Source organism: Neoarius graeffei, chromosome 10 (assembly GCF_027579695.1).
Source record: "Neoarius graeffei isolate fNeoGra1 chromosome 10, fNeoGra1.pri, whole genome shotgun sequence".
Lineage (NCBI taxonomy): Eukaryota > Metazoa > Chordata > Actinopteri > Siluriformes > Ariidae > Neoarius > Neoarius graeffei.
In genome coordinates this window covers 4,386,304-4,413,890 of record NC_083578.1, presented here as the reverse complement: position 1 = coordinate 4,413,890, position 27,587 = coordinate 4,386,304, and the positions used below count along the sequence as shown (strand labels likewise).

General features: G+C 41.8%; 1 protein-coding gene across 1 annotated transcript in view; it reads right to left on the bottom strand.

The window, feature by feature from the left end:
* The window catches only part of LOC132892759 (H-2 class II histocompatibility antigen, A-U alpha chain-like), a 263,076-nt gene that overhangs the window by 26,123 nt on the left and 209,366 nt on the right, over window positions 1-27,587 (bottom strand). The gene's annotated exons all lie outside the window — the stretch shown is intronic.

The window sequence follows — 27,587 nt, the reverse complement described above, 5'->3', positions numbered from 1 at the left end:
GTTGGTGAGGGGGAAGCCCACTGGCTTTACCCTTATTGAATACTTCTAGGAGTTCCTGGTTCAAAGGCATGCAGTTAGGTTAGGTTAACATGGGACAGGCTTGGGCTGAAGTGCCCAAGAGTGGCGGCGCGCACGTACGCAGCAGCTTTGCTCTCCTATGAAGAACTAAATTTCATTGTACATTTGTGTAGTGACAATAAAGGCATTCTATTCTAACACTGGAATGTTGGTAGTTATGGTTACTTCAGGGCTTTCAACTCAGGTAGAGGCAACTGCGAGTTTGGGGAGATGGAGACATTTGTGAATACAGGCTGTAGACCACTGTAGTATTTGTCTTGCCATGAAATTTGTGGGTCATGCTGCTGCAACCATGGGGACACCAAAATGATGGGTTGGTCCTTGGTTACTGTGATAAGGAATGAGATGGTTGCATAATGCAAGGCACTGACATGGCGCAAGAGAAGCTTAGTACATAACATGATGACGCCACTCCCAATGGGTCCACCTTCAATAGTCCTGATCTTCAGGGGCTGTTGGAGTGGTTGTGTGGGTATCTGGAATCTTAGCAAGGTGTCACCTTCAGTAAAGTTTCTGGCAGCTCCAGAACCTATCAGGGCTGAAAGTACAAACAGACAGAGGACTGTCTGCACATCAAATTTAACAGATTGGTAACAGAGGGACTTAAACTGACACTCTGGGCAATGGCTTGATGTGGTTAAGGCTCTCTCAGCCTTCATTAATGAGCCTCCCTGATTAGAAGGGCAACTTGACACACGATGTCTGGAGTCCCCACAATAGTAGCGAAATCTCTGTGTCTTTGCTTGCATTCAGAAAGGTTTAGCTTAGTGTGCAAGCTCTCCATGAGCTCTGGGTTCTCTGTGACATGTGGGTGGTGCATGAGGGTTTGTAGTGACGACCAGTTCTGGCGTAGAATGGCAAAGATGAATGGGCACCTTGATAAGAGAGTCATGGGAAGTTTGACCATCCTGACAGGTTAGTTCGATGAGAATTTTGGGATTGAGATATTGGTGCAATGCAGTATTGAGGGCAGCCTCATTCCAGCTGTTTCCTGTGGTGAGCTTGCGAAATTCAAGAGCATACTCAGCAACTCATCTCTTCCCTCTTTTAGCAGTGATTAATTGTTCACTGACTTTCACCCCTTCTGGATTGTGAAGAAAAACTCAGCAAAATAGCTCAATGAATTGCTTGTAGGCCGATGTGGGTTCTCCACCCTTCTCCTATAGAGCAGTTGCCCACTTAAATGCTTTACCAATGAGAAGCTTCATAAATTGGGCCATTTTCTGTTGGTCTGCAGTGCCCATCTGAGTAGTGAAAAATGGGGAGCAATGCAGCAGAAATCCCTTTCACTCAGATACTTCTCAGAACTTGTCAGGACAGGGGATAGGCATGCTGGAGTTTGTAATGGACACAGGGTGGGCTAGGAGTGCCTGCGACACAGCGTTGGTGAGTAGTGAGATACGGGCGTCAAGTTTACCCAAACATTGCTGTTCTCCTAAGAGACAACCCTGTGTAGATAAGGCAGCATCCCTCTTCTCTTCTGCTACAGCTACAACCCCGATTCCAAAAAAGTTGGGACAAAGTACAAATTGTAAATAAAAACGGAATGCAATAATTTACAAATCTCAAAAACTGATATTGTATTCACAATAGAACATAGACAACATATCAAATGTCGAAAGTGAGACATTTTGAAATTTCATGCCAAATATTGGCTCATTTGAAATTTCATGACAGCAACACATCTCAAAAAAGTTGGGACAGGGGCAATAAGAGGCTGGAAAAGTTAAAGGTACAAAAAAGGAACAGCTGGAGGACCAAACTGCAACTCATTAGGTCAATTGGCAATAGGTCATTAACATGACTGGGTATAAAAAGAGCATCTTGGAGTGGCAGCGGCTCTCAGAAGTAAAGATGGGAAGAGGATCACCAATCCCACTAATTCTGCGCTGACAAATAGTGGAGCAATATCAGAAAGGAGTTCGACAGTGTAAAATTGCAAAGAGTTTGAACATATCATCATCTACAGTGCATAATATCATCAAAAGATTCAGAGAATCTGGAAGAATCTCTGTGCTTAAGGGTCAAGGCCGGAAAACCATACTGGATGCCCGTGATCTTCGGGCCCTTAGACGGCACTGCATCACATACAGGCATGCTTCTGTATTGGAAATCACAAAATGGGCTCAGGAATATTTCCAGAGAACATTATCTGTGAACACAATTCACCGTGCCATCCGCCATTGCCAGTTAAAATGCTATAGTTCAAAGAAGAAGCCGTATCTAAACATGATCCAGAAGCGCAGACGTCTTCTCTGGGTCAAGGCTCATTTAAAATGGACTGTGGCAAAGTGGAAAACTGTTCTGTGGTCAGACGAATCAAAATTTGAAGTTCTTCATGGAAATCAGGGACGCCGTGTCATTCGGACTAAAGAGGAGAAGGACGACCCAAGTTATCATCAGCGCTCAGTTCAGAAGCCTGCATCTCTGATGGTATGGGGTTGCATTAGTGCGTGTGGCATGGGCAGCTTACACATCTGGAAAGACACCATCGATGCTGAAAGGTATATCCAGGTTCTAGAGCAACATATGCTCCCATCCAGATGATGTCTCTTTCAAGGAAGACCTTACATTTTCCAACATGACAATGCCAAACCATACACTGCATCAATTACAGCATCATGGCTGCGTAGAAGAAGGGTCCGGGTACTGAACTGGCCAGCCTGCAGTCCAGATCTTTCACCCATAGAAAACATTTGGCGCATCATAAAACAGAAGGTATGACAAAAAAGACCTAAGACAGTTGAGCAACTAGAATCCTACATTAGACAAGAATGGGTTAACATTCCTATCCCTAAACTTGAGCAACTTGTCTCCTCAGTCCCCAGACGTTTACAGACTGTTGTAAAGAGAAAAGGGGATGTCTCACAGTGGTAAACATGGCCTTGTCCCAACTTTTTTGAGATGTGTTGTTGTCATGAAATTTAAAATCACCTAATTTTTCTCTTTAAATGATACATTTTCTCAGTTTAAACATTTGATATGTCATCTATGTTCTATTCTGAATAAAATATGGAATTTTGAAACTTCCACATCATTGCAGTCCGTTTTTATTTACAATTTGTACTTTGTCCCAACTTTTTTGGAATCGGGGTTGTATGACAATGGCAAAGTATTCTGTCAGGAATGCAGGTGATTAATAGATGTAAAAGCTGGAAAAGGGTTTATTCACGCAAATTGGCAGACAAATCCAAAACATGAGGCAAAAGGCAGAATCAAAAACCAGACAATGGTCAGGTGAGCCCAAATGGGGTATCAGATGCAAAGACAAAAGAGCAAAATCCAAAGTACAAACAAAGTCAACACCAGAATCAACAGTACAATAACAGAAGGCTTGATGAAGCCAGCCACAAGAAATTGAACATATACTTCACACTGGTTGTGAAACCAAAGTCCTTTTATAGCGTGCTGTGGTGATTGTGAAGTGTGTACAATCAGTCATCAGGGGACTGAGAGCAGTGAAGTGCAGGATGGGTGTAGTAGTCCATGGTGGCCATATTTGAAGGCCGCTGTGAATTCTGGGAAGTGGAGTCTTGAGTGCAAGCAGGTGCAGATGTGACACCGAACCTTAACCAATTGTAACTATAAGTTGGTATGTATGAATTATTTCTGTTTTTTGACACATTTTAAAGTATTAATGATTAAAGACTAAAATAAAGACTTCTCCATGTTAAGGATTATGCATATTAAAACAAAACAAAATTAAAAAAATATATTTTTTCATTGCCCTACCATTGCAGGTGGTTATCAGAGTGTTGGTAGTTGCTTTACAATCAGAGGTGGATGTTTTTGATTATCAGCTGATTGCTAGCATGCTAAATGGTTGTGTTTCAGGAGTTGGCTATGGTGTTAGTTGGCAGAGCAGCACAGTTTTACTTCCTTGAATGAACATCATGGTATCAAGGCAGGACCAATAAAACATTGCTCATGTATTCACACGGGGGAAAAAATGCATTCTGGAGCATTGCTATACAGAAACCATAATTCTGCTCTGTCCAAAAAAGCACAATCAATAAATAAATCAATCAAACTTTATTTATATAGCATATTTCCAACGAAACAAATTGCAATTCAAAGTGCTTTATAAGCGATTGGCAAAATGTAACATGTTAAAATGGATTTAGAGATTAATACACAACCAAATTAATAAGACGACATTGAAAGATGGATAGTTAAGATAATAAAATACAAGCAATAAAATTCTGAAAATTACACAAGATAAATTGTGGTAAAACAGAAAAAAATCTTAATAAAATGGAATAAAATAAATAAAAATGATCAACAATAAATGTTGAAAAATAAAATACAATAAAATAAATAATAATGATGACAGTAGATAAAATAAGCATAAATACTAATACCATGAAATTACAAAACACTACATAAAAGTCAGATTGAATAAAAGCCAGGTTTAAAAATATCAATGTTTTCACTTCCTCTCACATCCACTGGAACCTGTTTCAGCAGCTTGGAGCAGAATGGCTGAAAGCAGCACCACCAAATGTTTTTGTTCTGCTTTGTGGAACAACCAAAAAAGAAGAACCAGAGGATCTTTAGAGCCTTCCTGGTTCATAAGCAAAAGCATTTCTGAGAGGTAATCTGATGCAAGGCCATGTCGTGCCTTATCAACTAATAAAATAATTGTAAAATCAATGTGAAAAATGAGAGATAACCAGTGTAAAGGTTTTAAAATAGGCATAATGTGTGTTCTCCTTTTGGTCTTAGTCAGCACTTGTGCAGCAGAATTTTGAATTAATTGTAGCTGATTTATCGCATTCTGGGGTCGATGAGAAAGGAGAGCATTACAACACTCTAGCCTTCTACTTAAAAAAAAAAGCATACGTCAGTCTCTCAGTGTTGCTTAGAGAGAAAAATGGCCTCACTTTGGAAATGTTGTTCAAGTGGTATTATGTTTTTGTGATTCCCCACACATGAACCTTAAATTTCAATATTAGCATGTTTTTCAAGCATTGCACAAGTGCACTAATCCTATGGGATCCACATCTGTGCTAAATTTCATTGTTCAAAATTAAAATTTGTAATACATAACAATGGTAGGCCAGGACTCTGTGGTGGTTAATTCATGTGTGAAAATGGTTCATCATGCTCCCTGAACCACTCTTTCACTATTTAAGCCCTACAGTGATTCTTCAGATAAGGGACAAAACATGTCCAAGAGATGAAACTCATTTTTGTGGTTAAATATGTAAATAAAATATGTCACATAATTATCTTAAATAAAAAAAACAAATACAGATTTGCACTATAAAGTATGATTTAAAGGTTTTGTACACATATATTTTATTTTACATGAGTGAATGTGTTACCAGCACCGTAAATAAACCTTGTCCAAAAGCAGGTTTCATAATTTCTTAACACTTAAAAAATTGTTTAAAGTAAAATAAAACAAACATCATAGCTACTGTCATCAAGTATTCTAATTAATTATTCAAACTGTACACAAGTTTACAATTTGAGAAACATTTTTGTGTAATTTTTAAGCGATTGAAGTCATGTCCAGAGTTTCTGTCAACACCATAAGATTTTTCAAAAATTAGAAAAAAATCAGGCATTATTGTGGGCAGCTCTCAATCTAAGGACCCCTTTACACTTCCTGCTTGATACACATGCCATGAGGCCACTGCTCTGGTAAGTTAATATTTTATATTTTTCCCCTGAACTATCTCTTTTAGAAATCATTTTGTGTCACAGCCATAGTGTGTCAACACCATAGTCAATAAAATTCAAGATTTATTTGACTCTTTTTGTAATGAAAGCTTTATTTAACTTTATTATTGAGGCCACAAGCAGCCGGTGAAAAACAAGATGGCTTCTGCCAAAAAAACACAAGTTATGATGAAAAGTAGACTACTTTGTCAACTCCGTCAAACGTCAACTCCATAAGATTTTTTATCTTATGGAGTTGACCTTGGCCTTATGGTGTTGACAAATGTGTGTCATTGGGGCGACTGTTAAGAGATGTGCCAACAGAATTGTTCTCAGAGGTCAGGACATTGTGGATGGCATGACATTTCATCAACTGGTGTCCAGTTGCTTAAGTGGAGTCCACCTACACTATATCACCAATGATGACTGTGAAGATTCTCAATCATCCAGGTCATAGTAAACTGTGGGTGGTAGAAATGGGCAACTGGACTTGCTTGAAGATTCTTGAAAACATTTCACCTCTCGTCCAAAAGGCTCCCTCAGTTCTATCTGACTAATAGGGAGTATCAGATATTTACCCTCTCCTGGATCAGAATTAGAATTCTGATGACCAGCTCATCTAAGGTATCATTGAGGCATCATGTTAGTATGGGTCACTGGAGGCTGGGTGTGAACGGCGAGTCATTAGGGTGATCAAAGGATTGCCTGTTAGGGTGATCAATGGCAATCTGACTCTCTCTGTCCTCCTGTGAGTCACCGAAAACAGCTGGGTCCTGGCGTACACCCAGCCGTCTGGGAAGAGTGTCCAAGACCGCCGTGTAGATGGTTGACAAATGATGTCTTAGACCCCCACCTCTGTTCAGTGATGGCCATTCCAGGTTGACAAAAATGGCTTCTTTAACTCCTCGCTCATACCAACGATTCTCTCTGGCTAAAATGTGTATGTTACAATCCTGAAATGAGTGTCCTTTGTTGTTAAGATGAATGTAGACAGCCGAGTCCTGGCCTGAGGAGCTGGCTCTCCTGTGTTGGGCCAAGCACCTGTATAGCGGTTGTTTTGTCTCCCCAATATACGAATCCGTGCAATCCTCACTGCACTGAATTGCATACACTATGTTGTCCTGTTTGTGTCTGGGTATTCTGTCCTTAGGGTGGACCAGTTTCTGCTTCAGGGTGTTACTGGGTCTGAAATGTACCGGAATGTTATGTTTGTAGAATATCCTCTTGAGTTTCTCAGATAGACCAGAAATGTAGGGAATTACAATGTACTTGCATTGGTTCCTGTTATCATCCTTGTCAGTTATGTTCCTAGAGCATAAAAAGGAACATGACTTACAAGGATGATAACAGGAACCAACGCAAGAACATTGTCATTCCCTACATTTCTGGTCTATCTGAGAAACTCAGGAGGATATTCTATAAACATAACATTCCGGTACATTTCAGACCCAGTAACACCCTGAAGCAGAAACTGGTCCACCCTAAGGACAGAATACCCAGACACAAACAGGACAACATAGTGTATGCAATTCAGTGCAGTGAGGATTGCAAGGATTCGTATATTGAGGAGACAAAACAACCGCTATACAGGCGCTTGGCCCAACACAGGAGAGCCAGCTCCTCAGGCCAGGACTCAGCTGTCTACATTCATCTTAACAACAAAGGACACTCATTTCAGGATTGTAACGTACACATTTTAGCCAGAGAGGATCGTTGGTATGAGCGAGGAGTTAAAGAAGCCATTTTTGTCAACCTGGAACGGCCATCACTGAACAGAGGTGGGGGTCTAAGACATCATTTGTCAACCATCTACAAGGCGGTCTTGGACACTCTTCCCAGATGGCTGGGTGTACGCCAGGACCCAGCTGTTTTCGGTGACTCACAGGAGGACAGGGAGAGTCAGATTGCCATTGATCACCCTAACGGGCAATCCTTTGATCACCCTAATGACTCACCGTTCACACCCAGCCTCCAGTGACCCACACTAAAATGATGCCTCAATGATACCTTAGATGAGCTGGTCATCAGAATTCTGATTCTGATCCAGGAGAGGATAAATATCTGATACTCCCTATTAGTCAGACAGAACTGAGGGAGCCTTTTGGATGAGAGGTGAAACGTTTTCAAGAATCTTCAAGCAAGTCCAGTTGCCCATTTCTACCACCCACAGATCACCAATGATGACTTCTTGACTTATGATGCTGTTCTTGCCCAGCCCCTGCGATCCATCACAGGAACAAGAAAGATCCATCAAGTTGTGGCTCAGCGCAATATGATTTACTGTAGACAGATGTCATATTTTTGTAACGAGCCAGAAATTTGCCATTGTTTCAATCCAGTTGCACACCAATTCCATGGCATCTCTAAGCACCAGGATGAACATGCTCAAATACAGAGTGATGAACATGCTCAAATACAGAGTCCTCTTGCGATGTTGATGGAAGCAATGGAAAATGAGCCGCAGAGAACACCTGAGGGCTTAACAACAACAATAGGGCCTAGTGATGTCCACATTGGAGATTGGCTTGCTGTCATGTACGACCATAACTGGTGGTTGGCGAAAGCCCTCAGAATGGATGAAGAACATGGAGATGTTCAAGTCGAATTTTTTCACCCTCATGGTCCAAACTCTCACTTCCAAAGGAAACCAGGATGTCTGCTTTGTCCAATTTGCTGATGTCATAGTTAAACTTGGTGAACCATCCTCACCAGTCCGTACAAGTCGAACCAGGGACATATACCAGCTCTCTTCTGAGGTTATGGACTTCATAGATGACGAACTTTTCAATCGGTTGTTGCCAGGTCTTTAAACCCATTTTCATGAGTTCAATATTTCCAGATGTCCATAGGCTTAGTTACTGAATGTTCTTTGTTACAACCTCACGGAGAAGCACACCAGAAATAAGTGCCACATATATATTTGTATGATAATGTGTGTGGATGCCACACATACACACACACTCAATGTTCTATTGCATCAGTTGTTTGGTTGAATGTCTGGATGTTATTTTGTTTGACAAGAGTATTTGACTTTTCGCTCTGTATAAGATATAAATATGCATACTGCCTGGTTCATGTTTTTAAAGTAGGTTTTAATTCAAATATATGATTAACCCTAAGTGGTATTTTATGTCAATAAAATGTTCAATGAAATTATCTCCATTTCCCTTCTATTTCGACAACACCGTAAGTGGTGTGTCAACACTGTAAACAGCTTGTCAACTCCATAATATGACTGTTAAGTTAATTTTTTCTTTAAAAGGATATTTTATTACATTGTTTCAAGTTGTTACAATAACACTGCATTTCCAAATTAAATGTGTATACTTTATATTGTTTAATACCATTGTTATGGAGGATAAAAACAATGCATAAAGTCACATACCGGTAAATATAGTCAATAACATCTTAATAAATTAACTTTTAAAAGTAATATTACTAGTTTGAAAACACAGACAGAATGACACAGATTAAAGCAACCTCCAAGAGTAAAAATGCCTGGAAAAACTTTAAAATAATATATATATTTTTACATTTCTTTGTGTCTTATGGTGTTGACAAAATCTCTGATTTGCCCCGCAAACATGAAAATAATGTTAAAAATCTTGACCTGGGAGATTGTCCGAAAACTGTATAAGAGGGCCAACACCTTGTGCAACCATAATATATGAATATGTTTTGGAAATAATGAGATTTTATTTTTAGAAAATCAAAACCCCTTTTGTCCCTGATCTCAAGAATGACTGCCTAATTAATGCCCGTGACATCAGGGAAGAAAAAAATCCATTGATGGGATGATGGGTCATTCAGTGCATTCAGATCGTCACCTGACTTCAGTTTATTGCAACATAATGTTGCTGAGCCTCGACCTGACCAACTGAAGCAACCCCAGATCATAACACTGCCTCCAGAGGTTTGTACAGTGGCCACTATGCATGATGCAGTCTGCAAAACAAAGGGGAGAGAGTAGTCAGGAGAATGAAAGAGTGATCCACCACAGACTGCAGCTTTTACCTGAATAAAATCCTGTTGGCTCAGCTCCATACACTGGACTGGATCTGGAGCTCCCTTTTTAGTCAGCAGGCTGGTGACATCAGAATAACTAGGTACAAACCTACAATGATAACTAGCCAGCCCCAGGAACTGTCTCACCTCCTTTTTGGTCTTGGATCTCAAAAAGGCTGGAATCACTGTTGTCTTATCAATTTGGGGACACGTCTGCCCATGGCCCAAGTGGAAGCACAAGTACTGTACTTCCACCCATTCAATTGCACACTTAATTGGGTTTGCAGTGAGTCCTGCATGCCTCAGTGATCTCAGGACAGCCCTCAGATGCTGATTCTGTCACTGCCAGTCATTACTATATATAATGTCATTCAGATGGGCAGTGGCATCAACAACATACAGGGGACATGTATGGAGGATTCTGTCCACACTGTATGTCTTTGGAATGTCACAGAGGCTCTGGACAATTCAAAAGGAAGAGAAAAGAAAGAAAACTTTAAAAAAAGAAAAGAAGAAACCTTTTATTATTCATCACCTGCACACTTCAAGCACAGTGAAATTCATCCTCTGCATTTAACCCATCTGAAGCAGTGAACACACACACACACACCCAGAGCAGTGGCCAGCCACACCAGAACGCCCGGGGAGCAGTCAGGGGTTCAGTACGTTGCTCAAGGGCACCTCAGCCCAAGGCCGCCCCACATCAACCTAATTGCATGTCTTTGGACTGTGGGGGAAACCAGAGCACCCGGAGGAAACCCACGCAGACACGGGGAGAACATGCAAACTCCACACAGAAAGGCCCTCGCCAGCTGCTGGGTTCAAACCTGGAACCTTCTTGCTGTGAGGCGACCGTGCTAACCACTACACCACCGTCACGACACCATCAATTTGTCATGTCTGCACCTGCTTGCACTCAAGGCTCCACTTCCCAGAGTTTGCAGCGACCTTCAAACATGGCCGCTGTGGATTACAACAACCATCCTGCACCTCACCGCCAGGGGTGAAAGTAACTTTTATTTCTTGCTGGTACTAATATTTTGAGTCATAGTGCGTGCGCGCAGCGCATGCCGAAAAATACACCTAATTATTTATTATTGTCTACTTATCAAGCATTCACTGAAAAAAATGATACTTTGGACTAACTTAAAAAATTGCTGTAATTTGTTACAGCTAATTTTTTTTAGTTTTTTACAAATTAAATTAATGATTTAGTTGAAAGCACAATTTTCAATTTAATGTAAATTAAATATATTTATTTTGTCAAAGTAAAAAAATACTTTCACTCAACTTAAAAAGATCACTTATTATAAAGACCACACAGATTGTTTTTACTTTGATGTAACTCATTTTTTTCAATTTGGATAAACTTAATTATAACAGTTACATACAAGTGCATTTTTTACTTTGGAATAAACTAATTAAATTGCTGTAATTTTGTTACAGTCAATTTCATTAATTTAATTCAAACTAAATTACTGATTCAGTATAAACTATAATTTTTAATTAGATCTTAACCAGTATTTTCTCTTTGGTCCCAAATAAAAACATTTCTTAATGTGATCAAATATAATATACATGTACAACTTACATTTTACCATGCAGAAATGCTTATTTTGCAATCAATTTAAGGTAGAATTTTCACTAAATATAAAATTGAAAACACATTTAGTTAACTTCAAATATATATTTAACAATGAAAGACAGAATCATTCTCTTCAAGCGGCCTTGTTTATTGTGATGTCAAAAAATATGCACCACCTTTAAACTCTGGAACATCTTGCCGCCAATAAAGCAGCCATGTATGTTTCACACATCAAAAAAAAAAAAAAAAAAACAATCAAATCAAATACAATGTGGTCTTGCGCAAACCTTGTGCAACCTTTTTGTAAAATGTACCACATACATCTTGGCTCACAAACCTTTGTTATTTTTGTACTAATAAAATGAACAGATCAAAATGAACCAGAAAAAAAAAAAATCACAGTTTAACTGCTGAGCGCGCATGAGATGAGCAAAGTGCTAATAACCTCAGCATCCTCCTTTTGATTGCAAACTTAACAATGTTGACATTCAGTGCAATGACATCTGGACAACAGAGAAATCTGAATAAAACTTTTAGAAACATAACAACAACATGGTATATGTCTCTGACCATCCAATATTTAGAGCTTGACACTCAGACTGCACACTCTGCGTGTCATTTTCTTTGGTTCTATCTCCATGAATATTTTCTGCAGTGCATCAAAAGTATGTTTTAACTCACTTGGATAACGCAAGTTATCAGAAAAAACTTTGCAGCGTGGTGGCAAAGAAGAAAGTAATGTGGTGGTAATGGACCAATAGGGAGCGAACTGATGTGATGACGTGTTGTCACGTGGTATGGTCACCTCTGGTTTAAAGTGAAAATTATATTTTAGTTTAAGTACTTTTTTTAATTTGTTCCAGTCGACGTGTAATTTGCTTCCAGATAAACTAAAAAAAAATCAGTTCTTACCAGAAACCAGAATTTTCATTTAAATCAATTCAAAAAAAATACATCACATTAATTACACAGTCGTTTCACTTTTTTCAGTGTTCACTAGGACTTCTTATCACTCAGTAGTACTAGTATAGTACTTTTTTATCACACTATCACTCTTTCATCCACCTGTATCAGTTTTTGATGATAAATAAATTGCAAACACATCATTTCAACAACACAAGTGTTTTAAAAACATTTTTTTTTGCTGAACAGTTGAAAACTAACTTTTCATTTTGGACATTGGACACAGAACAGTGTAACAGAACAGAAAAGTGAAAGTTTTTAGGTAAGAGTTGTCCTCTCTTCCTTATCTTATCAAATATATCGTTGTGGTTTTCTGTTGGTGTTTTTTGGATTCTTTGCATTTTCCCACGGGTGTGTCGGAACGTTTGAGAAAGTGCGTGCGTTCTACAGTAATTGCGTGTGTTCTCAGTGCGCGTGCCATTGGTAGCCTAGTTACTCTGCTTGCTCCAACCAGACAGTAATCTAGAATCTTTGCCCCAACTTCCACTCGATTTACGAATTCTGTCTCGTCTCGTCTTCTGCCGCTTATCTGGGACCGGGTCGCGGAGGCAGCAGTCTAAGCATGGAAGCCCAAACTTCCCTTTCCCCAGACACCTCGGCCAGCTCCTCGGGAAGAACACCGAGGCGTTCCCAGGCCAGCTGAGAGACATAGTCCCTCCAGCGTGTCCTGGGTCTTCTCCGGGGCCTCCTCCCGGGGGGACATGTCTGGAACACCTCCCCAGGGAGGCGTCCAGGAGGCATCCGAAAAAGATGCCCGAGCCACCTCAGCTGATTCCTCTCGATGTGGAGGAGCAGCGGCTCTACTCCGAGCTCCTCCCGAGTGACTGTGCTTCTCACCCTATCTCTAAGGGAGCGCCCAGCCACCCTGCGAAGGAAACTCATTTCGGCCGCTTGTATCCGCGATTTTGTTCTTTCGGTCATTACCCAAAGCTCATGACCATAGGTGAGAGTCGGAACGTAGATCGACCGGTAAATTGAGAGCTTCGCCTTTTGGCTCAGCTCTTTCTTCACCACGACAGACCAGTAAAGCGACCGCATCACTGCGGAGGCTGCACCGATCCGCCTGTCGATCTCACGCTCCATCCTTCCCTCACTCGTGAACAAGATCCCAAGATACTTAAACTCCTCCACTTGAGGCAGGACTTCTCCACCAACCTGGAGAGGGCAAGCCACCCTTTTCCGGTCGAGAACCATGGCCTCGGAATTGGAGGTGCTGATTCTCATCCCAGCTGCTTCACACTCGACTGCAAACTGCCCCAGTGCATGCTGAAGGTCCTGGTTTGAAGAAGCCAACAGGACATCATCATCCGCAAAAAGCAGAGATGAAATCCTGTGGTTCCCAAACAGGATTCCTTCCGGCCCCTGGCTGCGCCTAGAAATTCTGTCCATAAAAATTATGAACAGAACCGGTGACAAAGGGCAGCCCTGCCGGAGTCCAACATACACTGGGAACAGGTCTGACTTACTGCCGGCAATGCGAACCAGACTCCTGCTCTGTTCGTACAGGGACTGGACAGCCCTTAGCAAAGAGCCCCGAACCCCATACTCCTGAAGCACCCCCCACAGAATACCACAGGGGACACGGTCGAATGCCTTCTCCAGATCCACAAAGCACATGTGGACTGGTTGGGCAAACTCCTATGAACCCTCGAGCACCCTAAGAAGGGTATAGAGCTGGTCCAGTGTTCCACGACCAGGACGAAAACTGCATTGTTCCTCCTGGATCCGAGGTTCGACTATTGGTCGAATTCTCCTCTCCAGTACCCTGGAGTAAACCTTCCCTGGGAGGCTGAGAAGTGTGATTCCCCTATAATTGGAGCACACTCTCTGGTCCCCTTTCTTAAAAAGAGGGACCACCACCCCAGTCTGCCACTCCAGAGGCACTGTCCCTGACCGCCACGCGATGTTGCAGAGGCATGTCAACCAAGACAGCCCCACAACATCCAGAGACTTGAGATACTCAGGGCTGATCTCATCCACCCTCGGTGCCTTGCCACCGAGGAGCTTGCAAACCACCTCAGTGACTTCGGCTTGGGTAATGGACGAGTCCACCTCTGAGTCATCAGCCTCAGTCTCCTCAATGGAAGACATAATGGTGGGATTGAGGAGATCCTCAAAGTATTCCTTCCACCGCCCGACAATGTCCCCAGTCGAGGTCAACAGCTCCCCACCCGCACTGTAAACAGTGTTGGCAGAGTACTGCTTCCCCCTCCTGAGGCGCCAGACGGTTTGCCAGAATTTCTTCGAGGCCGACCGATAGTCCTTCTCCATGGCCTCCCTGAACTCCTCCCAGTTCCGAGTTTTTGCCTCCGCAACTGCCCGAGCTGCAGCACGCCTGGCCTGCCGATACCCGTCAGCTGACTCAGGAGTCCCGGAGGTCAATATGGCCTGATAGGACTCCTTCTTCAGCTTGATGGCATCCCTTACTTCCGGTGTCCACCACCGGGTTCGGGGATTGCCGCCACGACAGGCACCGGAGACCTTGCAGCCACAGCTCCGAACAGCTGCATCCACAATGGAGGTAGAGAACATGGTCCACTCAGACTCAATGTCCCCCGCCGCCATCGGAAGCTGGGAAAAGCTCTCCCAGAGGTGGGAGTTAAAGACCTCCCCAACAGAGTGCTCGGCCAGACGTTCCCAGCAGACCCTCACCATACGTTTGGGCCTGCCAGGTCTGTCCAGCTTCCTCCTCCGCCAGCGGATCCAACTCCCCACCAGGTGGTGATCAGTTGACAGCTCAGCCCCTCTCTTCACCCGAGTGTCCAAGACATAGGGCCGGAGATCAGATGAAACGACTACAAAGTCGATCATCAACCTCCAACCTAAGGTGTCCTGGTGCCACGTGCACTTATGGACACCCCTATGCTCGAACATGGTGTTCGTTATGGACAAACCGTGACTAGCACAGAAGTCCAATAACAAAACACCACTCGGGTTAAGATCGGGGAGGCCGTTCCTACCAACCACGCCCCTCCAGGTGTCACTGTTGTCGCCCACATGAGCATTGAAGTCCCCCAGTAGCACAATGGAGTCCCCAGTCTGAGCACCCCTCAGTACCTCTCCCAGGGACTCCAAGAAGGCCGGATACTCTATACTGCTATTTGGCCCGTAGGCACAAACAACAGCAAGAGCCCTCTCCCCAATGCGAAGGCGCAGAGAGGCGACCCTCTCGTTCACTGGGGTAAACTCCAATACATGGCGGCTGAGCTGGGGAGCTATAAGCAAGCCCACACCAGCCCGCCGCCACTCACCACGGGCAACTCCAGAGAAGTGGAGAGTCCAGCCCCTCTCGAGGAGCTGGGTTCCAGAGCCAAAGCTGTGCATGGAGGTGAGCCCGACTATCTCTAGCCGGTACCGCTCAACCTCCCGCACAAGCTCAGGCTCTTTCCCCCCCAGCGAAGTGACATTCCATGTCCCAACAGCCAGCCGCTGTGTCCAGGGATCAGGTCGCTGAGGCCCCTGCCTTCGACTGCCACCCAATCCACACTGCACCAATCCCCTACTGCTACCTCTGTGGGTGGTGAACCCACAGGAGGTCGGGCCCACGTCACCTCTTCGGGCTGAGCCCGGCCGGGCCCCATGGGCAAAGGCCCGACCACCAAGCGCTCGCATACGAGCCCCAACCCCGGGCCTGGCTCCAGGGTGGGGCCCCGGCTTACGAATTCTGATCAAAGTAATTTTTAAATAGCCTATCATGAAACATTAACATGTTTCTTTATATGTCTTTTTATTTGGGAGACTTTGCAACTAACGTCTGTCTGCTAAAACACTTTGGATACCAGCTGCGCACGTTGGCTCAAGATGGTTAAGCAGTGGGTTACGCGCACTATCTCGCACATTGTCTGTCGAGTGAAACACAGAAGGAATTCACTTCAGACATAATTCAGAGACAGGTCAGAACTAGTTATATGCAATGTATATTGAGAAAAACATGTTGCTTTTGGTAAATTGACGTTAGCAAGTGTGTTGTTATGCTGAAAGTGCTTTTTTTTTTTTTTTCAGAGACAGTATATGTTTCTTTCCGGTACTGGCAAATCTTTTAGTGGTATGCTGGACCAGCCAGGACCGGCTTACTTTCACCCCTGCTCACCGCTCTTAGTCTCCAAAGTACTGATTATCACACACACAGCCTCATCACTGCTCTGTAGATAAAGCCTGTCAGTTCACATTATCTTTACAAAGTAAACACTCAGTGTTCCCTTGCCTGACTTTACCAAGTCTTGATTGTTTGTGATAATACTCGGGTTATTGCTCTAGTTTATACTTTGTTTTTTTGCTCTCTGTCTCTATCTTTAATATTCTGTTTGTTCCTCGCTGGACCGTTGCCTGTTTGTTGACTCCACCTTCACTTATCATTTTGGAGTTGTCTGCCAGCTTTGCCTTAATAAACTCTTTTACATCCGCCTGTTGCCTGCACTCCTGACACAATTGTCATGAATAGTCTTACACTCAAGTCACCATCAATGAAAATTGATAAGTTCAACAAAAAGGATTTCATGTTAAAACTATAATGAATTTCCTAGTTACACAATTGCACTTTTTGACCATACGGGACACACTTATAGAAGCAAGTCATTTATAATCACGCTAGCTGTTATCACCCAAATGAGGATATGGGTTCCCTTTTGAGTCTGGTTCCTTTCAAGGTTTCTTCCTCATGTCGTCTGAGGGAGTTTTTCCTGACCATCGTCGCCACAGGCTTGCTCATCAGGGACAAATAAATTTATTAGGAATAAATTTATAAGTTCACATGTTTAAAATCTTTATTTTTCTGTAAAGCTGCTTTGCGACAATGTCTATTGTTAAAAGCGTTATACAAATAAATTGACCTGACTTAACATTGGGCCACTCATACCACGCTCTGTGACATGTTTACTACATTTACATCAATGTTTATTAAATTGTTTATCCTGAATACTGTCACTGTGGTTTAAATTACCAATATGCATATACAGTATTTTCTCATGGAGTTTGCATGTTCTCCCCGTGTCCACGTGGGTTTCCTCTGGGTGCTCCGGTTTCCCCCACAGTCCAAAGACATGCAGGTTAGGTTAACTGGTGACTCTAAATTGACCATAGGTGTGAATGTGAGTGTGAATGGTTGTCTGTGTCTATGTGTCAGCCCTGTGATGACCTGGCGACTTGTCCAGGGTGTACCCCGCCTTTCGCCCATAGTCAGCTGGGATAGGCTCCAGCTTGCCTGCGACCCTGTAGAACAGGATAAAACGGCTAGAGATAATGAGATGAGAGAGATGAGTATTTTCTCATGGAGTTTGCATGTTCTCCCCGTGTCCGCGTGGGTTTCCTCTGGGTGCTCCGGTTTCCCCCACAGTCCAAAGACATGCAGGTTAGGTTAACTGGTGACTCTAAATTGACCGTAGGTGTGAGTGTGAGTGTGAATGGTTGTCTGTGTCTATGTGTCAGCCCTGTGATGACCTGGCGACTTGTCCAGGGTGAACCCCGCCTTTCGCCCGTAATCAGCTGGGATAGGATCCAGCTTACCTGCGACCCTGTAGAACAGGATAAAGCGGCTAGAGATGATGAGATGAGTATTTTCTCATGCCACCAAAGTTAATTTCTGCTTCCAAACAGAACAAATAAGTGGGCCTGTGCATGTACATTACAGTAACAAGCCGATGAGAGCAACTCACACTTTGAATGACATGATTAATTCAGTTCCACAGTTACATAATATGGTGAAAGCTGCACTATATTATGCGAGCCTATGTTATGATGAACCAAGATGTATGCATCAAGATGTTATGGATTTGCCAAGATAGATGGCTCATATATGTTTCAATTCTATCACAGCATGTTTAAAACTGTATTTATGATAACTCCTAGGCCTGTTAACTGTTGCACTGATTCATAATTATGCATTCTGAAAGAGTAGTATTGTACTTAGTGTTTGTTTGATATGAATAACAGTATCATTACATGTAGAAATTTAAATATAAATGTCTTAAACATACAGTGTCTTGCAAAAGTATTCATCTCCCTTGGTGTTTGTCTTGTTTTGTCGCATTACAAGCTGGAATTAAAATGGATTTTTGGAGGATTAGCACCATTTGATTTACACAACATGTCTACCATTTTAAAGGTGCAAACTGCCGTTTTATTGTCTCATCTCATCTCATTATCTGTAGCCGCTTTATCCTGTTCTACAGGGTCGCAGGCAAGCTGGAGCCTATCCCAGCTGACTACGGGCAAAAGGCGGGGTACACCCTGGACAAGTCGTCAGGTCATCACAGGGCTGACACATAGACACAGACAACCATTCACACTCACACCTACGGTCAATTTAGAGTCACCAGTTAACCTAACCTGCATGTCTTTGGACTGTGGGGGAAACCGGAGCACCCAGAGGAAACCCACGCGGACACGGGGAGAACATTCAAACTCCGCACAGAAAGGCCCTCGCCGGCCACAGGGCTCGAACCCGGACCTTCTTGCTGTGAGGCGACAGCACTAACCACTACGCCACTGTGCCGCCCCCGTTTTATTGTGACACAAAAATAATTAATATGTAAAAATAGAAATCTGGAGTGTGAGTAGGTATTCACCCCCCAAGTCAATACTTTGTAGAGCCACCTTTTGCTGCAATTCCAGCTGCAAGTCTCTTGGGGTGTGTCTCTATTAGCTTAGCACATCTAGCCACTGGGATTTTTGCCCAGTTTTGCTTTAAGGAGTTAAAGCAAAACTGCTTTAACTCCTTAAGGTTAGATGGTTTGCGTTGGTGTCCAGCAATCTTCAAGTTATGCCACAAATTCTCAATTGGATTGAGGTCTGGGCTTTGATTAGGCCATTCCAAGACATTTAAATGTTTCCCTTTAAACCACTCCAATGTAGCTTTAGCAGTATGTTTAGGGTCATTGTCCTGCTGGAACATGAACCTTCGTCCCAGTCTCAAACTTCTGGCTGACTCAAACAGGTTTTCCTCCAGAATTGCCCTGTGTATTTAGTGCCATCCATCTTTCCTTCAGTTCTGACCATCTTTCCTGTCCCTGCAGATGAAAAACATCCCCACAGCATGATGCTGCCACCACCATGCTTCACTGTAGCAATGGTGTTTTCAAGGTGTTCGGTTTGCGCCATACATGGCATTTCCCATGATGGTCAAAAAGATCAATTTCAGTCTCATTTGACCAGAGAATCTTCTTCTATGTGTTTGGAGAGTTTGCCACATGCTGTTGGGCAAACTCCAAATATGCTTTCTTAAGCAATGACTTTTTCTTGGCCACTCTTCCATAAAGCCCCACTCTGTGGAGTGCACAGCTTAAAGTGGTCCTATGGACAGATACTCCCATCTCCGCTGTGGGTCTTTGCAGCTCATTCAATGTTATCTTTGGTGTCTTTGTTGCATCTCTGATTAATGCCCTCTTTGCCCTGTCTGTGAGTTTTGGTGGGCGGGGCCTTCTCTTGTCAGGTTTGTAGTGGGGCCATATTCTTTCCATTTTGCTCTAATGGATTTAATGGAGCTCCGTGGGATATTCAGAGTTTGGGATATTTTTTTATAACCCAACCCTGATCTATACTTCTCCACAACTTTGTCTCTGACCTGTTTGGAGGCTCCTTGGTTTTCATGTTGCTTGCTTAGTAGTGTTGCAGTGTCAGGGTCCTTCCAGAACAGGGTGATTTATACAGACATCATGTGACAGATCATGTGACACGTTGATTGTACACAGGTGGATCTTAATCAACTAATTATGTGACTTATGGGTGAATTGGTTGGACCAGCTCTTATTTAGGGTTTTCATATGAAAGGGGGTGAATACTTATGCACACTCCAGATTTCTGTTTTTTTTTCCCATCTTATTTATTGTTTATGTCACAATAAAACAACAGTTTGCACCTTTATCGTGGTTGGCATGTTGTGTAAATCAAATGGAGCTAACCCCTCAAAAATCCATATTAATTCCAGCTTGTCATGCAACAAAACAGGACAAACACCAAGGGGGATGAATACTTTTGCAAGACAGTGTATTACACCCTGGAACCAACTATAATTATTATAAAATATTGCATTCATTTATCAACAAAAATAAGAACCTGCACAAATAAGAAGAATGGGGATTAAAATACAGTGCAGTCCCCTGCACAACCCTGGTCTGAAATTTCTTTTATGCCACATATTTGGCTACAAAATATATTTTTTATGTTCATTCATACAGTCAACTTCAGCTTTTGTGCCAAACACAAACCTTGTTCTGCTATTTCATGATATATACCACTGACCTATGCTGATATAATCTGTATTTTTAATATTAACACAGTTATTTTGTGATGCAATGCTACACTTTCTATCAAGCACTATTACAGAAGTCAGGTCGATTTTTTTTTTTTTTTTCTCTGTGGATTTCTGTGGACGATGAGCATGAGGACGTGGAACAGATTCAGGTTTTTATCTGTGTGATTTCTCAGGACTGGGAGTGAACTGAAAGTGTTTGCAGAACAAAAACAGAGCTGCACAACCAGCTCAGAAAGTCCCGATCATGCTGGTGACGATGATGATCTGCTCAGCCAATAGAAAATCACCATCTTTATTCCATCAGCTATTGCAGGGAGACGGTTCAGTTCTTAATGAATGGAGTTCAGAGTGTTTAGGGGTGAAATCCCTCAGTACAGTCTGGGTATGTGAACAAAAATCCCCAAGGGTGTGAGTTTGTTTATACAGGAATGTTCACTGTCTGCTTTTGTGACTTTTTAGAAATTTCTTTGATATTCATGGAATTGAATTAAAAGGCTAATATTACATTCAAATTAAAACAACTGAACAATATTACAAGTAGACAATTATACATACTGGGGTCCAAAAGTCTGAGAGCACGAGTGAGAATGCTTCTGTCTGGCGTTCTTGTTCAATTTAACACAAGATTTTCAATCCAAATGACATTATCAGTAACAACTTGATTTAAATGTAGAATTGTACAAATATTTACATGAATTTCTTAGAATTTGGCTTGTACTCTTTTTGTTTTAATGACAGTATGCACTGGACCTGTGCAAAATCTGATAATGCACTTTAGATAAAATCTGCTGGTGTGTTGTCTGAACATGTACTTCAGTGGAAGAAGTAAAAGCTGACCTTTTGTACAAAGCAGTTAACATGGACAATATGATAAATTTGCTAAAATTAAAATAGTGATAAACTTTTGTTTATTTCTTGGATAAATGAAAAAAAAAAACAGATTTTTAATCTGGTCTCAGACTTTGGACCCCTGTAAATTTTATGCATTACAGCCAGGATGCTGTACAACACTGTAGTAAATATATACAATAATATATTATTGTATTTGGAATTATATTTGTCATATATTTTTTTTATCATACAACTATTTGCTGAGAAAGAAAATGCAATAATTTGCTGTTTTGTTGTGGTTTGTCTTTTTGTCTGTGAAACTGAAAGTAGGTCATGTTACAGAAGAGAACAGAAAGTCCCCTGTATTGTCTAGTTCCCTTTAAATAAAACAGCGAATCATAAAGCATAAATATGCAAAACTCATCTGTTGTTGGGTAAATCGTGGATTGATTTGCACAAATAAATGGCCTGTAAAAGCCTCCTGCTGTGTGGGAAATATTACTACAGAAAACTGACATTTCAGTCTGGTGTAACATCGCTGTCTTAAAGGAGAACTGAAGTAATTTTTAAATTTGCTTTATTTCTTAATTAATGTGTTATTCAATTACGTTTTCGGTTTTAGTAACTTTACTGTATATCGTGACTCGTATTGGCAACTAATCGCAATTAAATATTGTATTTATCGGTCTATTCGGTTTTTAGCCATGTTGAATTTAGTTCGTTTGGTCCACAGCAGACGTCGCTTATCCGTGCGATCTTCACGAGACTTGTGCGAGACTTTGAAATGTTAAGTGTCAGCCAGGTGTCAGTGCCGCCATTTTGAAAACTGTTTTCCAAAAGAAATATTGCACAAAAACGAGTTTAAATGACGATTACTGCCTACTTTTTTCAAACTTTCCTGATTGCTATCAAAACAAACAAAATTTCCAGCTTGATTACGTCAGCATTCAAAAGAGGGCGTGCACGTCTTTTGACAACCCCTGTGTCCGAAATCACTATATAGGGCACTGTATAGTGGGGACGCCATTTTGTAGTGCTGTCCGAAACCTTAGTGAGGATTATTTACACCCTATATAGTGCACTTAAAGTATCCCACAATGCATCACGAAAAGTAGTGTACAACAATGGTCACTAACCAGAGAAATATATCCCATCATGCATCATGGTCGTGCTGAAAGAAATCAAATTAAAAGTCTCAAATTTGATTTAATAAAAGGCAGCGGCAAAGAAGAAAGTATTCAGCCTTGATTTAAAAGAACTGAAAGCTGCAGGTACTTTGTATTGATTAATGTGGGAAATGCGCTCAGTATAATATGGATTTATCACAAAAACACACGCATGTGGGCGGCACGGTGGTGTAGTGGTTAGCGCTGTCACCTCACAGCTAGAAGGTTCTGGGTTCGAGCCCCGTGGCCGGCGAGGGCCTTTCTGTGTGGAGTTTGCATGTTCTCCCCGTGTCCGCATGGGTTTCCTCCAGGTGCTCCGGTTTCCCCCACAGTCCAAAGACATGCAGGTTAGGTTAACTGGTGACTCTAATACCCTGTCCACACTAGGGATTTTTGTACCAATATGATACTACTTTCCTACCGCAACACCTGTCCACACTAGCAACTATACCGGTACTGTAGCAGTATAATTGTATCGGTACAAAACCCACAAATGTATGGGTTTCGTATCGGTACTGTAGCGCTTCGCTGTAGTGTGGACAGAGGAAGCGGTTCTGTATCGATACAAATATAATGCGCATGCGCAAAGTCACACACCTCAATCGATGTCTTCGCTGAATAAAATAGTTAAGAACGGAGATTCGTTTGTTTCTTTCTCAACTGCCTCACACGTTTTATACGATTCGACTGAATAAATGACCACCAGAAATACAGACTGTACATTGACAACAAAAAGCACACACATGTTGTTTCATCCGCCATATTCTCGGAAGGAAGTTACTCGGTAACCACGGAAACATTTCGCGCACGCGCATTTCAACTACCGTGAAAGAAAACCGCAAACATTTCTTGCTATTGTGGACAGATGCACTAAACTGTACCAGTATACTTTGTATCGATACAGTTATACCACTATTGCACCGGTATATATGTGAACACAGCTTAAATTGAGCGTAGGTGTGAATGTGAGTGTGAATGGTTGTCTGTGTCTATGTGTCAGCCCTGTGATGAGCTGGCGACTTGTCCAGGGTGTACCCCGCCTTTCGCCCGTAGTCAGCTGGGATAGGCTCCGGCTTGCCTGCAACCCTGTAGGACAGGATAAGGCGGCTAGAGATAATGAGATGAGATGAGATGAGACACATGCATGTATTTATTATTTTGAAATCCACCAGCCGACTGATCTGGCACGTTTTAATTGTGCGACAGTAATGACCTAAATACCAGCACGATGGACTAGTGTCTGAAAGCATTTTTCATTTTACCAATGAGCTCACTATATAGTTCTCGAAATAGTAATTCCCTATACAAGGAGTAGGGAGTAGTGAACGAGTGAGCGATTTCAGACACAGGGAACGTTGGCAGATGTTGGTCACTGTGATTTCCGCTGTACGTTTTACTTCCGTCCTACGATGTCTCACACAGGTATCAACAAATCTCTTTTACAGCTATTGTTTTGACATATGGACTGATATATTACAGAGCATATTTCAAACACTCATAACTTGCTATAGCAGCGACAAAATAGTGATCAAAAATGAGATAAATAGAATTTTGATAATAAAATTTTTGCCTTCAGTTCTCCTTTACTGGACTGAGAGCACACACAATTTTGAAGTGTCGCAGAAATATTTTTAGTATTTTCATGACAAGAGCACTGTTAATCTTTAAAATATTTAAGAACCGATTTTGGCTTCCTAAGCATACAACCCCAAATCAGAAAAAATTGGGATGGTATGAAAAATGCAAACAAAAATAGAAAGCAGTTATTTCTAAATTTACTTTGACTTGTATTTCATTGTAAACAGAATGAACCCACGATATTTCGTGTTTTGTTGGTCAACTTCATTTCATTTGTTAATATACATCCATTCCTGCATTTCAGGCCTGTAACACATTCCAAAAACGTTTGAATGGGGTAATTTAGGGCTAGTAATGAGGTAAAACAATTAAATGATGATGTGATGTGAAACAGGTGATGTCAACAGATAACTGGAATAATGACTTGGTACAAAGTCAGTATTCAGGAAAGGCCTAATCTTTCAGGAGCAAAGATGGGCCGAGGATCTCCAGTTTGTCAACAAATGCGTTCGAAAATTATTGAAATATTTATAAACAACATTCCTCAAAAAAAGATACAAAGTGATTTTAATGTTTCACCCCGACAGTGCATAATACCATGAAATGATTCAAGGACTCTGGAGGAATTTCAGTGTGTAAAGGGCAAGGGTGCAAGCCTAATCTGAACCCCCGTGATCCCTGATCCCTCAGACAGCACTGCATCAAGAATCGTCATTCATCTATAGCTGATATAACCACATGGGCTTGGGATTATTTTGGCAAACCTTTGTCAAGCTACAATACGAATTTACATCCACAAATGCCTGTTAAAACTTTATTGTGCAAAAAGGAAGCTTTATATTAACAGTGTCCAGAAACGCCGTCAACTTCTCTGGGTTCAGAGTCATCTGGAATGGATCATCACACAGTGGACACGTGTATTGTGGTCAGAATCAGTATTCCAGGCCTTTTTTGGGAGAAATGGATGCCATGTGCTCTGGACCAAAGACAAAAAGGACCATCCAGACTGTTACCAGGAACAAGTCCAGAAGCCAGGGTGTGTCATGGTATGGAGTTGTGTCAGTGCCCTTGGCCAAGGTAACAGACACTTTTGTGGTGGCAGCATTAACGCAGGAAACTGCACTGATATTTTAGAGCAACATGTGCTGCCTTCAAGACAACATCTTTTCCAGGGGTATTTCAAGAAGACGATGAAAAACCACATTCTGCAGACGTTACAAAGGCATGGCTGTGGAAGAAGAGGGCTCTCTGTCCCCAATAGAGAATGTGTGGAAATTTTTGAAATGAAAAATATGACGACGGCCCCATACTGTTGCACACGTTAAGACCTGTTTGCAGGAAGAATGAGACAAAACACCTAAAATGCTTTATCAGTTTGTGTCTTCAGTCCCAAAACATCTTTTAAATATTGTGTAAAAGGAATGGCAAACTTATTAAGTGGTAAATGCTTTCCCATCCCAATGTTGTTGTTTTTTTAAAGTGTAGAAATAAGTGTTTATTTTGAAAAAAAAAATACAAGTGGGAGAGTCCACCCTGGAAAAGTCACCAGATCATCGCAGGACTGACACATAGAGACAAACAACCATTCACACCTACAGTCAATTTAGAGTCACCAATTAGCCTAACCTGCATGTCTTTGGACTGTGGGAGAAACCCACACAGACATGGGGAGAACATGCAAACTCCACACAGAAAAGCCCCCATCAGCCACTGGGCTCGAACCCAGAACCTTCTTGCTGTGAGGTAACAGTGCTAACCAATACACCACCGTGTCAAGTAATATGCTGTTGTATTGTTTTGAGTGCAATACAGGTCAAACATTATTTACAAATCATTATTTTCAGTTTTAATTTCAACATACCATCCCTGACAGGTTTTGATCTGTCTGTGCCAAAGGAGGTTGAATTGACAAACGTATGTCATAGGAATGTCGACCTCTGTTGCCCACAAGATTCTGCCTCATGGATCAATCCAGAATTAAACAGTCACTGACACAGACACAGCTGTTCATAGATGTTTCTCAGTTTATTGTATGACAAACATGAGTATATAATCATATTCAAGAGTATGTTGTCGCTATGTGATTGGATTATGATAATTTAAGAATCTAAGTCATTGATGTATAACAGGGTAACAGCAATGAATAATGAAGCATTACATCACTGGTCAAATAACCTTATGGAAACAGAGAGCAGATGTGTGAGTGAAGATAAATCTCAAGGATTTAACAAGCCACAACAAGTAGCAATCAGAATAACCTGTACCAGTTTTAAGCATGCCAAACACACATCTCTATCAGTGCCAACTTTTTCTTATTTGGGGTTGTTGAATAAAATAGAATAAAACACACTGTGTCTTACTGTTATAGGAAATAATCCACAATAGGTTGGTGTGAGGCAGCACGGTGGTGTAGTGGTTAGCGCTGTTGCCTCACAGCAAGAAGGTCCGGGTTCGAGCCCCGTGGCCGGCGAGGGCCTTTCTGTGTGGATTTTGCATGTTCTTCCCGTGTCCGCGTGGGTTTCCTCCGGGTGCTCCGGTTTCCCCCACAGTCCAAAGACATGCAGGTTAGGTTAACTGGTGACTCTAAATTGACCGTAGGTGTGAATGTGAGTGTGAATGATTGTCTGTGTCTATGTGTCAGCCCTGTGATGACCTGGCGACTTGTCCAGGGTGAACCCCGCCTTTCACCCGTAGTCAGCTGGGATAGGCTCCAGCTTGCCTGCGACCCTGTAGAACAGGATAAAGTGGCTAGAGATAATGAGATGAGATGAGAGGTTGGTGTGAAGAAGTGGAGTCAACCAATCAATTAATTAATCCTGAAGGTGGAAGATTGTGAAAGATTAAACATTATTTTCCAATAAAAGCACATCCCAAATGTCATTATTCCTTTTATACCACAGTAAATTACCAATGATTACAGTTTTAAATTTATTAATGAACAACAATCATACTTTTTATGTTGTTTATTAGATTTAATGTTGTGGAACTTCCATAAAATAAGTTAATTCCTGTTCTCCCATACATTACAGCTGCTATAAACAGTCATTCCCTTCACAAGCCTCTCTTGAGGATAATAATAAAAAAAAAAAAAATGCAGTTTGTCAAGTTATCAGGAAACCACAAACTCCTCAGAGCTTTAACTCTGACTATTACAAAGTTGTCAGGGATGAGTAGGAAGACGGATGTAAGTGCAGAACAAGTTTTATTAAGAAAAGAGACAACTAGCTAACAATCCAAATTGGCAGGCAAAATCATAAACATGGAACAAGCGAATGGTTGGGCGACGCACAGAGTATCAAAGGTATAGACAAAAAACAGAAACAAGGAACAGGACACTGGGAAATCAATACAGTAAAATATGGCTCGGTAATATGTACATAACGTACTGCAATACTTTGCACTGAGGGTGCGTTGACAGTCTTTTTATAGGCACACTAATGTGTCTTAATCCTGTGCAGGTGTGCCT